Source organism: Tupaia chinensis, unplaced genomic scaffold (genome assembly GCF_000334495.1).
Source record: "Tupaia chinensis unplaced genomic scaffold, TupChi_1.0 Scaffold000392_1, whole genome shotgun sequence".
Lineage (NCBI taxonomy): Eukaryota > Metazoa > Chordata > Mammalia > Scandentia > Tupaiidae > Tupaia > Tupaia belangeri.
The window spans coordinates 2453087-2469750 of NW_006159894.1; the positions used below are offsets into that span (position 1 = coordinate 2453087).

General features: G+C 44.0%; 1 protein-coding gene and 1 long non-coding RNA gene across 3 annotated transcripts in view; one reads left to right on the forward strand and one right to left on the reverse strand.

Annotated features, from left to right (window-relative positions):
• The window catches only part of RCAN1 (regulator of calcineurin 1), a 102276-nt gene that overhangs the window by 12554 nt on the left and 73058 nt on the right, over positions 1-16664 (reverse strand). The gene's annotated exons all lie outside the window — the stretch shown is intronic.
• Positions 1-16664, forward strand: part of LOC102494508 (uncharacterized) — a 35304-nt gene that overhangs the window by 1035 nt on the left and 17605 nt on the right. The window lies entirely within an intron of this gene.

Sequence of the window (16664 nt, forward strand, 5' to 3'; positions counted from 1 at the left end):
TCAGGCACAATTAAAAAAAATATATGCAACAGGAAAAAAACAAGGCAGAGCGTTTATGCCTCCAAAAAATGAAAAGCAAAGTCTTCTTGGATGAGTGAGTGTTGCTTAATTTGAATGCACTGTGTCTTACTGCCAACTGCAGAGTTATGTAATAAACCACTTACGGTGTTTGCCCTGCCAAATTATCCATAATTCCCAGCCCATAAAGACCTAAATGCATACATCCTCAAACAGTTCAGAACACTGGGAACGAGTGTGAATATTGCTTCGTAATGGAGTGTGCTTGGAGGCGCTCCATTTTGGACTCAATGTCCTGGAGACATGTGTGAATTGTAGAGGTTGGATGGGTACAGGGAGCAGTGGGGGAAGCTAAAGGGAAGTAGGGAGGGGGAGGCAGGGGGCACAGCTCTGCACTCTACCCCTCCAGTCAAGCTAGAAAGTTCTTGGAGTTTCCCTCTTTTGTGGCAACCCTTTGCCTCTTTCTATCCTCTTTCTCCTGGAGTCCACTTTGACAAATAAATTAAAAGGCGTGGGCTGGCCTGATGGTTAAGGGAGCTGGAGCTCACATGGCTGGCCATGCAGCCTGAATTAGCCTTGGCAGCCTGAAGAACACATCAGGCACATGTGTGTGAGTACCCCAGATCCCAACCGGGTAGAGAAATGGAGAGGAAGAAATTATGGTGGCATGACCATGCCCCATGGGGGGCACTTCTCCCCCTGCTCACAGCACACATGTCCTCTGGCAACAACAATAAAGGTGATTAGGAGGAAGAGGAGCCTTGTTTTACTGTCTTTTTCTTTTTTTAATCATGACACATAGCTCCAGTTCAGTTGAGTGGGCAGATCTAGAACATTTCTGTTTATCTGAGACACTCAATTACAATTTTGATTTTCTACATGGATTAAAAAAAAATAAAACACAGAAGTGTTTGGAGATGATTCAATTGTCTTTGGTCTCAAAAATGACAGATCTTTCACTAGATTGCCCTCCAAACTTAATAAAACATAATTCTATGCCTGCCTTTGAATTAATCATCTCTACCTTGATGGAACTCAGTGAACTTAAGTATTTCTGTTTTTTTTTTGTAGAGGTTTTTTTGTTTTTTTTTTTGCTATAGGGCACGTGCGCTCTCCAGACAGAGACAGAGAGACAGAAAGTGAGAAATCACCCCCCAGGGGGGATGGCCACGCCACAATTCCTTCTCCTCCATGTTCCTTTTGGGACCTTGGGCATGCACGCACACGTGCCTGGTGTGTTTCAAGCCACCGGGTCTGGGACATGAACCGCGATCGACTACATGGGAGTCCAGCGACATAGCCATTATGCTAACTGCTGGTCCCAGTATTTCTGTTTTTAAGATCAGACTGTTACAGTTAAAATGGTGGCTGCCATGTGTAGGGAGGCTGGAATAGAAGTTATCTGGCAAACAAACAACAACAACAAAAACACATTAAAGTCTCTGGGTACAAGAGCCCTAAACCAGGAGACAGGGCACCTAGGATTTGCCACCTTGTAGTTCTTTGGCTACACCATGAGAGGTGAGGGGATTTGAGTTTCAGGGTGTCTCATGCTGAGTGGTATGGCTCCTTTACTCTGACATCTGCTGGCCGGGGAACAGGGCACTATGTTTCCTGAGACACCTGTCCTTGAACCCAGTGGTAACACTGCTTGGTGCTCATCTCTGTTTCTCTCTCATTTGCTAATCTGATAGTCCTGATTAGAATGTTCGTTCACTGACAGCATGTGATAAATTTGGATTTCTATAGGCCTTATGCAAAACAATTTAACTTATACATAGTAACTTTTTTCCACTCAGCATAAAAATGAATCCAAATCAATTTTTTTTTTGGAGAGGTTTTTGCTATAGGGCGCGTGCGCTCACCAGACAGAGAGAGACGGAGAGACAGAAGGAGCGAAATCACCCCCCAGGGGGGATGGTCACGCCGCAATCCCTTCTCCTCCATTCTCCTCTAGGGATCTTGGGCATGCATGCACACACGCCCGGCGTGAGTTTAAGCCACTGGGGCCAGGACTTGAACCATGGTCGACTACGTGGGAGTCCAGTGACATAGCCATTACGCTAACTGCTGGTCCCTCCAAATCAAATATTAAAAAGTTGACTTTTGGATTAGCAGGTTAAGGCGCTGGATTCCCACATGGCTCCCTGTGGTTCGTGTCCTGGACCTGGTGGCTTGAAAATCATGCTGGGTGCATGTGCATGGGTGCCCAAACTCCCGTGAGGAGAATGAAGAAGCATGAATGAAATGATTTATCACTTTCCCCCTCACTCTGGCTATCTCTGGTGAGTGCACATGCCCTATGACAAAAATCTTTTTAAAATGTTGACTTTTCTACTTGAAGTTTTCCCAGTGGTTTGAAAGACAAGTATACCATTAGTTCTTTCTTCTTTTTAAAAAGTTTTCATTTATTTATTGTTTCTTCTGTATGTGTGTGAGAGAGATAGAGCATCCCCAACAGAATCTTGATGCCACAATCCACCCCCGGCTGCAGCCAGCCCCAGATTTTGGGTACTCAAGGAGTGCCCTGTGTACTCAAGGAGTTCTCCAGATATAAACATGTGGCTCAGCCTCATAGAATATTTTTTTTTTATTTTTATTTTTTATTTGTTTTGCTACAGGGCACATGTGCTCGCCAGAGACAGAGACAGAGAGAGAGGGAAAATAAGATATCATCCTCTAAAGAGGATGGCCACACCACAACAATCCATTCTCCTCCAGTTTCCTCTGGGAATTTTGGGCATGCAAGCACATGTGCCCGGCGTGATTTTCAAGTTGCTGGGTCCAGGACTCGGACCATTGCATCGAGTCAGTGAGGTAGGATCCAGCACCTTAACCACCCACCTCCTCCTGGCCCAAGCTTCATGTTTTATTGCTGCATCACCGTCTGGTCTCACATTCTTAGTCTTGTGTGTTAGTCAAATGTAAGTGATTTAAAGAAAGCAGTGCCCACAGCAATGTCTCATTAGAAACCTTGAAAAGCACACTAAAAATTGCACTCCACAAGGTAAAACTGAAACCAGAAGTTAAAAAAGAAATGAAGAGTTAACTCAAAGCTTTAGATGCTTTGTTTTTTTTTCTTCCACTCACACCATAAAAATGCTAAATGACTCTCTTTAGCCTGCATTTGCCTCCTCAGGCTCCAAGCAGTTACAGCATATTTTCATTAAGAGGTTTCTATTTTTGGTGAGGAAAAAATGAGGCTCATGATGAATTCCACTATTCCCATTACAGCATTCCTAAGGCACAGTTGGGATGACCTCAGCATGTCCATCCTAACCCCTTCCCCCCCAGAGTTGATCATTGCACAGGAACGTGTCACCCGGGAAACTCTCTACAGGATGAACTGACCAGGGCGGGAAACTAAGTTTGGATTCTGTTGTGCACACCAGCTCAGAGCAAATGATGACACGATGTGTAAAGGATCTTTCATCAAAGGAAAAGGGTCACACACCTGATGGAGCTAAATGGTGTCAATTCTCCACCTTGAAGGCTAATAAAGTTACCTTTTATTTGAGTTTTTAGCTTTTGGGATAATAAAATAATTTTATTGTTATTTATGATTCGTACCCCTTCTCTTTATAATATGTTAAACTAAGTTAACACAAAAACAAACCAAAAATGGCTAGAGCTTGTTAAACAACGGATGCAGGAAGAGTGCCTGGAACACCGCTTGTGGTTGCAGTGTGCTAGCTGCCTTTCTAATTCCCATGCACGGATACAGACTGAGGTTCACAGTGGCACACTGCGCTTAGGATAGCCAGAACTCAGGCTGGTCCATCTTTTTCTCTTTCTTGCTCTCTTCCTCTCCTTCATTTATTTCTTCCTTTAGGGAGACAGTGAGAAAGAGAAAAGAAGACAGGCACCCTCGAAAGGGTTCCCATGCCATGAGCCACACCCAGTCTCTGCCAGTCCAGATCACAGGCACGTGTACATGCCCAATGTGTACAGGAAGGCCCCTAGATGTGAACCCAGGATTCCTTCGGTGTGGGTCTAGGTGAGCAACTACCACACCACACTTAGCCTCCACCCTGACTCCGCAGTACTCCACAAAACACCTGCCTAGTGCCAGTGCCCTTCGGTATCGTAGCTCATTTTCCCATTTCTCTACACAGTCTGGGCAGCTGAGTGTCTTCTTCCCTATGTGCACAGCTGGCTAACATAAAGTTCTCGGGTTCTTTGTCCTGCCCTCCATTCCACACACCACTGCAGCAGCCTTCTGCAACTGCAATGCCCTTCTGACTGGCCTCGCTGCCACTGATGACGTACTGCTCCAGCATAGTGTGCAATGCCACAATAAAACTCCCCAAAGCAACTGACCCTGATCACATTCCTCTCCTGTGAAGAAGCTTTAGTGACTTCCCACTGCTCCTTAGGGTGAAGACAAGCCTTCTGCTTCATATTCATTCATTCATTCACTCAATTATCCATTTACTCACACATCTGCTCAAGCACTGTTTTAGTATCAGGGAGTTGAAGGTGAACGAAATAGACAAAACACTGTCCCTCATGGAGCTTACATTCTAAATGGGGAAAAAAATAAATGAACAAGATAAATGCTGAAATATACAGTATGTTTGGATAGTAAGAAGTGCTGGGAATAAGGGAGCATACAGGGGTAGGAAGAGTTAGACAAATGGGACTTGAGAAGCAAGACCAGGTGACATCTGGGTGCACAAGACGCAAGGGATGTGGGGACTGTTGGGAAACCGTATTCTGGCCAAGGGAACAAATAGTGGGTACAAAGGCTCCTGGTAAGAGAGTCCTGGCTTGCTGCAGGCCGCGTAAGGAAGCTCAGGGAGGGCTGCAGAGGCAGATGGTGGAACAGGTGGTTGGGAATGAAATCAAGGTGGCTACAGAAAAGACAAAGGTTTATGTGCCATCAAGGTGGGAGAAATACCAGAGTTTGGAGCAGAGGAGGGGTATGATCTATCATGACATGATTTCCATATAACAGAGCCTCTCTGGTGGCCGGGTTCAGAAAAGAGTAAAGGGGCAGGGTGGAAGGAAGGTACCCAGTGAGGAGGTGGCTGGAACAAGTATGGCAGTGAGACCTTCTCTGGCCATGTGACCCCGACTCCTCTAGGCACACCCTCTGTGCCCACTTTCTTCAGTTCCCACAACTGGTTCCTCCCTCATCTCATCTTACTGAACTCCTATTCATCCTTCAAAGCTCATGACAAAGCCTACTCCTTTAGGAGGCCTGCCATCCCAACTAAATATTCTCTTCTTCCTTTGACCCTGGTGACCTCCAGGCTCTCCCCATGGTCTGCCTGACATCACAGTCACTGGCATTCTTCTTACTACAGTGGGAACTTCCTGAAAACAGCCCTGCTCATTCTGCAGCTCCCTAGATATGCAGATAAGTGCTTGTGGAAGTCAACATCCTGGAAATTCAGAAAACTGCACCAGGGAGAGCCCACCGGACATAGGCTAAGAACCAGAACCCACCAGGGCATCAAAGGGCTGTGGCCATCGGTGTTTTTAGGGAGAGAGCAGCTTGGCCTTTGGTTGAGCAAAGGCCATGCTGCCCCTTTCACCACAAGAGGCAGCACAGCGTTGGTGAAGGCACTTGCTTCTGGGTCTCATGGGAAGTGCTATGTTCAAGGGCCAGTCATATTCCCAAATGCACTTTCTATGGCCTTGCTGGGTCAGGGCTTGCAAGGAGCCCCCACACAGTCCTTTGGAGTGAAGGCATAGTATGTTCAGCCTAACCTATATGTTCACCTTGTGTGTGTTTTTTTAGAGAGATGTTTTGCTCTAGGGCACATGTACTCATCAGAGAGACAGAAATCACCTCCAATGAGGGGATGGCCATGCTGCAATCCCTTCTCCTTCATTCTCCTCTTGGGATTTTGGGCACACACGCACATGCACCTGGCATGAATTTCAAGCTGCTGGGTCCAGGACTCAAACTGTGGTTGGCCATGTGGGAGTCCAGTGACATAACCACTATGCCATCCGCTGGTCCCTCACCTTGTCTTTTTTAAGTGCCTCTTTTTAGGGTATGTTTTATAAGATGTCCAGTGTATAGTAGAATTTATATGGAATTTACATCAAAATGCTTTATTGGCAGGTGCAATTGAAAATCTTTGATCAATGAGATACATGATCACAGACATTTGGAGATTGTTCAAGTAGTAGTGTGATTAAATCCTCTGTTTCCTTTAGACTTTTTCATGATGAGCGAATGTGAGAGGAGAACAGGGAAAGGATTCTTCTTTTTGATGTCTTTCAAGTACTTTCTATTTTTGTTCACTTTTGGGTATAACCAGGGAATGGACTCTAGGGAGACCAGATTTGGGGACAGGAATTTACTGCTCTTAGTACTTCTTTGTTATTGGTAAACCTCTCTTGACCAGAGGGAAAGAAAAAAGTGTTAAGCAAGGCAGATAACTTTTTTCCCCTGAAGGCTGTGATCAAAATCCCCTAGAGAAAAAAAGGAAGACACTGGTTCTCCAAATGACAACTCAGAATTCTAAATCTGAAAGAAAATCATCCTAAAAGAAAATCACTTTTTTTTTAAGTTTTTTTTTTTTTTTTTGCTATAGGGCAATGCACTTGTCAGAGAGAGACAGAGAAAGGGAGAGTGATTTCTCACCCTCCCAGGAGGATGGCTATGCCACAATCCCTTCTCCTCCCCTTCATTATCCTCTTGGGATTTCAGGCGCGCGCGCGCGCGCGCGCACACACACACACACACACACACACACACACATTTTCAAGTTGCTAGGTCCAGGACCGTAATCGGCCATGTTGGACTCCGGTGCCCTTAACTACCACATCACCTGCTGGTCCCAAGAAAATTATTTTTAATAAGTAATTATTATTACTGTGTCCCCTCTTGTAGGGACACAGATAAAATTATATTAATAGTAAACGTCAGCCTGGAACATTTCTGATACTTTAGAAAAAGTAGAAAAGGCTGAAATATCACTTGATGCTTTGAATGAATTAGGGCAAGAGAGTGTACGAATAATTTGTATTTCTGGAATAACAAATAATTCTGTTAATTTCTTTTTCTTTCTTTCTTCCTTTCTCTCTCTCTTTTTTTTTTCTCCCCCTCCAATTTGTCAGAAGGTATGTGCACTCACCAGAGAGACAGAGAAGGGAGAAAGCAACGGTGTGTGCTCACACCACAATTCTGTCTTCTTCATTTCTTCTTCCCGTTGAGATTTGGGGAGCACACATACGCTTACCCACTATGGTTTTCAAGATGCCAGAACTGGGACTCAAATTGCAGAGTCAGTCATGTGAGATCTGGCTACCTTAACCACCAGGCAATATAACTGGCCCAGAACTTTCAATTTCTTAAATAAAAAGTATAAGTGGCTTATTTATTCCAATGCCAAAAATGACGGCTGCAATAGAGCTCTAAATCCATTTTGCTAAAAGTGAAAATGCTAAACAGCCATTGTGGCAGAATGGCAGTCATGGTCTCTTACAGTTTACAGTGGAAAAAACAAAGGAAAAATCACACAGTCAGAAAAAATAAAAAAAGAAACATGAAAAGAAAATCATCAATCTATTGGGGAAAAGTAGGAGAGAAAAAGTATGTATAAATTTATACTTAAGACAGAGGTCATAGTTCAAACCAGATTTCATCTTGTTTGTTAAATTCCATGTGCACTTGGAATCCCATTAACTCTTGTTTCCTTGTTACCTCAATCTTTCCTTAGTACATAAAGATTAATCACCCCCCTGTAACTTCTTGGAAACACACTGCTTTCAATGTTTAAGATGAAGAAACAGCCATCGGCAAATCAAAACTGTACTTAATGACTTGGAGACCAGCAGATGAGGATTAAGGGAGGTAACATTTATTTAGAGATTACTGAGCCCAAAGCCACTCTAATTAATCATTCCTCATTTGCTCCCTTTAGTCAGTTCTTTTCAGACCCACTTTGCCTTAGTTACTGATTTTAACCTTTGCTTTGGTGCATTCTCAATCAGAGACACAAGATTGCATTGACTAAAGCCACCAGGAGTGAGCTGACCATGGTCTACTTCTAGCTCATCCATCTCTAGTTCCTTCATTCTAGCTAAGCAGCGTTCATATGCCCCAGGTTGATTAGTTCCCAAGAAGTCAAGCCCTTCACAGTCAAATAGGAGCTCTACTTTCTAGCATTAATGCCCACTGAAAAGCCTTGTTTCTTCCATTATTGTATTTCACGCTCGCCTTGGAAGACCTGATATGACTAGACTTCAGTCAGCAGATGGGCTGCTATGAGTGTGGAGGCCAGTTCTCGTTCTGGGAGGTTCTCCTGGAAGATGCAAACTCTTTACCTGTTGGCCAGTGACCAACCAAACTTAAGCAGAAACTCAAAAGGTGAGAAGGGTTGGGAAGAAAGGGAAAAGAATGGGGCAAGATTAAAATCTGTAATCTTTAATAACAGATATAAAACACAGTTCTCAATAACTTTGCTAAGTTGAATTTGCATCCACACCCAGTTTTAAAACTCAAGAGGCAACTCAGACTTCTTTTTTCCAAGTACTGGGAGAGAAGTGTGTCATGTGCTGTTACCTCCTGTTTCCATTACTATGCACACACCCTGCCTCCACGCCTGCACTGAGAAGTACCAACAGGGCAGGCAGGGCATGTGCTTGCTTTCTACGCTTCCATCGTATTCCTTGCTGATTTTAAACATCTTATAATACCATCTGAAGGGGACTTTAAATATATAAAATTAACGTGTGAGTTGATTTTGGTACAAAAAACATTTGAAATCCATGCATAATTTTTTATATGAACCTTTTGAAGATTCCCACCCATATCTCCTGTCATCTCTATGAGAGTAATAATGATTCAGACTTACTTAAGAAATAATCAAATACAGACGCAGAGTACACAAGACCTCCCTACAACATTGGCACTCACCATCGAAAAAGAGAACAACTGTACCAACTTCATTCATGAGGAAAATCTGGATGTTCATGTCAGGGGACTATAAATGGGGCCCACATCCTTGCACCAGCCCGAGATGTAGGAGCTGTCCCCTTTCCGCCCAGCCTAGAATAGCCTGGTTAGTTTATGCATTTTGAATTGGCAGCCCCCCACATTTAAAAACCAATTTGTTGGGAACCAGCAGTTAGTGTAATGGCTATGTCGCTGGATTCCCACGTAGTCAACCGCGGTTCGCGTCCTGGACCCGGTGGCTTAAAACTCACGCCGGGCGCGTGTGCGTGCGTGCCCACGATCCCGAGAGGAGAATGGAGGAGAAGGGATTGCGGCGTGACCATCCCCCCTGGGGGGTGATTTCTCGCTTTCTGTCTCTATGTCTCTCTCTGTCTGTCTGGCGAGCGCACGCGCCCTAAAGTGAAAATCTCTCAAAAAAAAAATTTGTTGTCAATAATTAAAAATCAGAAGGTTTCACATGGCTTTTCTGACTCTTCTGAGGGGGGAGAGGGAAGGAAGATGCAGAATTCCTGTCCTAGAGTCCCTGGTGGCTATGGCTGAGCAGATGCTCTTGGGCAACCCCCTAGACATCTGAGAAATGTCCATTCCAGGAAGGTGGATAGCAGGACAATGAATCCAAACAATAATAACATGTAGAGATTTCTACAGAATCAGTTTATGGTTAATGGAGGTGGAAAGATTTTACAATAACTGGCTTTAGAAGACACAGAAAGATGATCTGGAAGTAGTCTTAGAGCCAAGTATTTTCAGGGCAAGGTTAAGATATCTTTCCTCCCTTTATGAGAGAGCTAGAGAAAGAGAGAGAAAGGGAGGGAGACAGAGATAGGTACTTTTGGCAAGGTCCTCCTGCCCCAGCTCCCAGTAAGTTAGGGTTACAGATATGAACAACCATGGCTGGTATGTTCAGGTTGGCCTGGGAACTGAACCTGTGCCTCCCATGTGGCTTCCAGCCTCCAGAGTGGTGGCGCTACCTCTGTGTCACTGTTGGCTAAGATTTTCTTTTTCTTTTTTTTTTGGGAGAGGTTTTTGCTATAGGGTGCATGTGCTCGCCAAAAAGACAGACAGAGACAGAGAGACAGAAAGCAAGAAATCACCCCCCAGGGGGGCATGGCCACACCGCAATCCCTTCTCCTCCTTTCTCCTCTGGGGCACGCATGCACACGCACCGGGCATGAGTTTAAGCCACCGGGTCCGGGACTCAAAGTGCAGTCAACTACATGGGAGTCCAAAGACATAGCTATTACACCAACTGCTGGTCCCTGTTGGCTAAGAGTTCTTTAAAAGGCCATTTTGAGAAGATAGTGTTTTAGATTGTTCTTGTAAAAATACAGAACATAGTTTGATCATCTTTTTATGTTGAAATAACTGTTAGGAAGATTGTACCTGACTTCATCCTTTTAAGAAACTCTTCCCATTAGTTCAAGTCACCCTGGGCTTGTCCATCCTGAGGGAGGGCAAGGTGGTGTCACTGCCCTGTGTAGAGGTCAATTATGTAGTATATACAGTGATCAACTATATCACCCCTGGAACAACCCACCTAACCCAACAGTCACAGGCTGCTTCCCGATTCTGAGACACAGGTCCTTGTGCAAGAGGTTACTGGGAGTTGGGAGTGGAAGAGAGAGGTAAGCAAAATCAGGCAGAGAGAGAGAGAGAGAGAGAGAGAGAGAGTACAACTATAATGTGGTTCGTAGAAGCTTTGCTGACCTTGGGAGTTTTGAGAATGGGATGACCTTCATCGGAGCAGTTTTGGAGCACATTGGTCAGTTCTGGGATAAGGAGTACCCTGAGAAGAGAGCAAAATTTGGCTCAGGTGGCCCTCCTTGGCCCACCTGAAGGAGTGGCTGCCAGGGACAGCTGAGGAAAGAATCCTTTATTCCTAAAGGAACCTGGGGCATGCAGTGTCCACTGCACCTACCAACCAACTAACCAATCAACTAGTCAAATGAGACCCAAGTTTAAGGAATTAAAAGGCTTCAAAGATTTGTATCCTAAATGAATCATCTGAACTCTCTCATAAATACAACAGCCTTTAAACTGCACCACATGAAAATGCTGCTGATTTCCCTATGAATAACCAATTCATGTATCCACGTAAAAAAGTTTCAAAAGGAATGTGGGAAGAAAATACGTAGTAAACCCAACAGTTAAACTTTCTGTAAAAACCATGTCAACTAAAACCCTGAATACTGACCCCAAAATATCATTCCTAGGAATTTATTCTAAGGAAATCTTCATGGCTGTGGGCAAAGATTTAGATGCAAATATGTTTCATCATATATTTTATGTAAATAAAACATGATCAGTGACCGGACCAGACAATAAATATGTTAAATCCATTCAATAGACTATAGGGCCACCCAGTAAGAAGATGAAAGGATTTTTGTTTGTTCATCTGTTTTTAAATTTGCTACAGGGCACATGTTCTCCCTGGACAAAGGCAGGGAGAGAGAGTGAGAAAAGGTAAGAAAACAGCCCCCAGCGGGGATGGTTATGATATAATCCCTTCCCCTTGTTTTTTTTTTCACTCAGAATTTTGGGTATGCATACACATGCACCTGACATGTTTTCCAAACTTCCAGGTCCAGGACTCGAATTGCATGGGTGGCCATGGGGGATCCAGCTATCCTAACCACCATACCATTGGCTGGCTCAAAGGTGAAAGTATTTAATGACATTAAAAAGATACTTTTTAAACTTGCTGTTAAGAGAAAAAGCAGATTTCAAAGCAATGTTGTTGTAACTCCTTTTAGAGGAAAGAATATGCCTGGTAGGATTAAAGAAGATTGCAATATTTTCCTTTTTACTTACTTGGATTTTCTAGAATTTCTACAATGAACACTTTTACTTTTGGAACAGCAAAAACGCTTTTCTTTTCCCCTCCCCTCTGTAAGTTATATCAATGGTCAAGGTAACCATGTTAACACTACGTAAGGTTAAAGGTAAATTGTTGAGGAAATCTACCCACCCACTCCCCCATCACTTTTTTGTATAGTGGTTTGGTTGAAGACATGGCCTTTCATTGTTTTGCACTGTATTTGTTATGCACAATCCCTATATCTAGTGTTTTAACTCAAAGACATTATAATCTCACTTGTTCAAAGAATTCCATTTCTTACTTAAATTCCATTAAAAATAAAGATTTTACCAGAAAATACTCATTTTGCTTTTCTTTGATAGCCTCTCCTGCCAATAATCTTTATCGAGTGAAATGCCCATTACTCAGTTGTGTTGGTTGAGCTGTCTGACTAGAGTCAGGGCTACAAGGTACCCGGGACCAGTCATCTGATTGTGTTCTGCTCCATACCTGGGTAGCTGGGCCAGCTCTGTTCATGACAGTAAACCAAAGCACAAAGCACATTCTGCAGGCTCCAGAGGGTGGCCAGCAGAGAACATCTGACACTTTTTTTTTTTTTTGAGAGATTTTCACTGTGGGGCGCGTGCGCTCGCCAGACAGACAGAGACATAGAGACAGAAAGCGAGAAATCACCCCCCAGGGGGGATGGTCACGCCGCAATCCCTTCTCCTCCATTCTCCTCTCGGGATCTTGAGCACGCACGCACACGCGCCCGGCGTGAGTTTTAAGCCACCGGGTCCGGGACACGAACCACGGTCGACTACATGGGAGTCCAGCGACACAGCCATTACGCTAACTGCTGGTTCCCCCATCTGACACTTTTTAGAAAATCTCTCAGCTGGGCTTTGCAATAGTCCCCAGCACGATGCTGTTTCTGAATTCCTTCTTGTTGCAAGCATATTCCTGTATTTCTTTCTTTCTTTCTCATTTTTGTTATTTTCTCCATTCCTTTTTGCTGTCCCAGGATCACATCCAGGCTTTTTCCTTTGCTCTGGACAGCCCCTTCCTCTGATTCTCCCTTCGAACAAGACTGGAATGTTATCTAATAAACTTTTCCTATTATGGTGTTAATGACGACAACTGTGTAATGTATGTAAAACCTTCCAAGATAATTTATATTTAATCAGCAAATTCTGGAGATTAAGGTCTCAACCTCGAAGGAATGCATTGCTAAGGGGAAAATTCCAGGCAGCAAGCAAGTCAGATATAGGGGAACATTCCCTGGACAAGCGGGGTCTTCTGGTGCTGAGTGCTGCCGACCTGGAGACAAGACAGTTTTTGAGCACTTACGGATTTTGAGCAGGTTCTGGGTGGTGTGTTTGGACCTCAGAATAGATTTCTGAGTTTAAATAAAAATCACTCATTTGTCCATTCATTTAGCCAGGATTTATTAAAGACTTGCCTTGTGCCTTCCTGAACCCCTTGGCCAAATTAACCCTATTACACATCCTCGTAACATCAGGACCTCTCATTCTTAGCATTTATTGCATTTTAATTAGTTTTCTCCACTAAGCTAAGGGCAAACCAAGCCATGACCTTGGAACACTTGAGACTGTTTATAAACGTTTGCAGAACAATTGCATGAAGCTAATTACCTGACTTCACACTGCTGATAACAAGTGGAGAAAGGCCTGGCCATTCCTTCCAAGAGTTCACAGTAGAGTCAGTCAGGAAATACTTACTAAGCCAATGCTCAGTACTCTCCCAGTACTCCCAAAGCCCCTTCGAGGCCCTAACACTGAAGCTTGGGAGATAAGACTGCGGCAGACACTCACAGCTCAGGATATCAGAGGTAGAGGGTGCTGATCGGAAAGGACAAGTCTGGTGTGTAATGATTCCATGCTCAATACCCAACTAGTCCAGTTACAGAAAGTCCTGAGGATGTAGGACTTGCAAACAAAATTAGATATTAAATGAGTGGGAAAAGAATATATTCCGGCATTTTTCTCATTCCTATCTGACAAAAAAAAGATATTAGGAAAGTTAGCACTTTCTTTACCCACTGTCATGCAGAATAAAAAAAGGAGCTGCTTTAAAATAAATGTATACTCCTTTACTTTAAATAAATTTCTTTGATTGTCTGTAGTTTTGGGTGACACTGGTTAAGAATTTTTTAACTAATAAACTGGATTTCTTAGGAAGTCCTATCTTTGCATATTTTAATTTATTTAAAAGAATGCAATACAGGTGATTACATTTTTATATTTTGGTATTAACATCAAAATAAATTAATATATTAGACAAAATTTTCTGCTAGATCACACATCCAAATTTGGACTTGGAGGATAATGTATCCATAGATGGGGTGAGGCCTCTATGACAAAGACAATCCTGGAGGATGGAATTTTCTGAAAATGGTTGCAACTATTTCCCAGCCCACATATTCTTGTGGCACCCTGCCATTCTGTCAAGAGGTAGAAAGTATGTCCTCTGCCCTTGAACGTGGGAGGGCCTTTGTGTGTGCCTTAAGTGATGCCATTTGGTGGGAAAGACCCACATATTGTGGAGGTTAGGTCATAAAAAGCCACCCTGGTCATGTTGGCACACTCCTTCCTGTAGCCCACAGACACATATGCAGGCCTCTGGCCCCCAGCGCTGGCTGAGTTTCCTACTGGCAGCCAGCACAACTTGTAGGCTGTGTGGTGTGACACCTTGGGAGTGGACACTGCAGACCCCAGCCAAGCACACCCAGTGGGAAAAAAGGTCCTAATGATTACTCTCCTAGAAGGAGACCTAACCTAAACCCAGGCTCAGGTGTCAGAGGGACCTGAGCATGAACAATGACCACGTGCCTCACTGGCTGGGGGGTCCTTGGCCAACTGGTGCTGACCCATGTGACCATAATGGTATTTATAGAAACTGTCCTGATTGGCTTGATATCCATTTTGACTGGTCTGTTCCCATAAGATATTAGTTGCTGTGTATTTTGACTTAATACTGTAAGCTTCCTTATCTGTAAATTAGGAATAATCTTAAGTCAAAGGATATTGCAGAACCTGCTTATGTAGTTGCTTGTCAGGGAAAGCAAAAGACAGAAGAAAAGGAAAGTCACAGAAGCAGGTTCAATGCCTCCCCTTTCTGCCCTGCTTCAACATCATCTCAAATTTGCCTCTAGCTCTCACAGGGAGATGACAACATTGTCTAATGGGCAGTTCTGACTGGTCACCACGTGTCATCCACACCTCCAGAACCTGACCTGAGGACCGTATGAATACCAACTTGGCAGTTACTTTTATTTTCTGCTTTTAAAAAAATGCATTATAAGGTCACATGTACTTGCCAGAGAGAGTCAGAGAGAGAGAGAGATGTAGAGTGAGAAAGTACCTCCCAAAAAGGATGGCCATGTCACAATCCCTTCTTCTCCATTCTCCACTCAGGATTTTCAGTATGTACACACACACACACACACACTCAGCATGTTTTTCAAGCTGCTGGGTCCAGGACTCGAAGTACACAATTGGCCACATAGGAAATAGCTGTCTTAATGACATATCACCAGCTGGCCCATCTGCTACATTAAAAACAATAATTTCTTATTTATATTTCATTGTTGTTCATCTTCGTGGGGTGCAATATGGATTTTCTTTTCTTTTTTTTTTTTCTTTTTGAGAGGTTTTTGCTATAGTGCACATGTGCTCACCAGAAAGACAGAGACAGAGAGACAGAAAGGGAGAAATCACCCCCTGGGGGGATGGCCACGCCGCAATCCCTTCTCCTTCATTCTCCTCTCGGGATCTTAAGCATGTACACACACGCGCCTGGTGTATGTTTAAGCCACTGGGTCCGTGACTCGAACTGCGATTGACTATGTGGGAGTCCAGCGACATAGCCATTACACCAACTGCTGGTCCCAGCAATATGGATTCTGAAAGCATTCATAGAGTATATGATAATCAAATCAAGGACATTGACATATTCATCACTTTCAACAACAAAGAAAACATTATAATGTATAACTTGAATTTTTGCTCTAAAAGATTGAAGTGAACTTAGTGCATTTTTTATCTTTTTACGGTTAAAACTTTGCCAGAGGGCATATGCGCTTCCCCATCCAAGAGAAACAGACACCTCACAACGGGGTGAGGTCATGTTGCAATCCCTTCTCAGCCATCTCTCCACCCTAGGGAGATCTGGGGCACGCTCACGCACAAGCATGTTTTTCAAGCTGTGAAGGCCAGGATTTGAACTGTGTATTCAGCCATGTGGGATCCAGCTCCCCAACCACCAGGCTACACAGCTGGCCCAACATTTTCTAACAGAAGCTGTTGCTAATGGGGTACATGTGCGTCAGTCCCCACAGAACCCTGATTCGCACCATGATTAAGAAAGTCTTTTCAGAAATGAGGAAGTGTATTTCAGGCTCCTTGTGGTTTCTGATGAAAACTGCTGCAATGTGGGCAAGGGTGAAAGGACACGCTGGAAAGTAGATGTGCGTGCTTAGTGTGCTATTCTGGGGACAAGGGAGCAACCAGCACAAACAGCCTGTGTCTCCTGACGCTCGTGAGCCTGGGATGGCTCTCCATGTGTCTTTTTTATTTTTTTTGGAGAGGTTTTTGCTATACGGCGCATACATTTGCCAGAAAGACAGGGAGAGACAGAGAGACAGAAAGCGAGAAGTTGCCCCCGGGGGGATGGCCACGCCGCAATCCTTTCTCCTCCATTCTCCTCTCAGGGTTTTGGGCACACACACACATGCTCCTGGCGTGAGTTTAAGCCACCGGGTCCGGGACTCAAACCGTGGTTGACTACATGGGAGTCCAGTGACATATTCAATACGCCAACTGCTGGTCCCGTCTCTCCATGTGACTTAATGAAGGGCATCTGGGGTAAGACAATTTCTTCTATGTGGTCCCATCCGTGAGCAGGAGAACA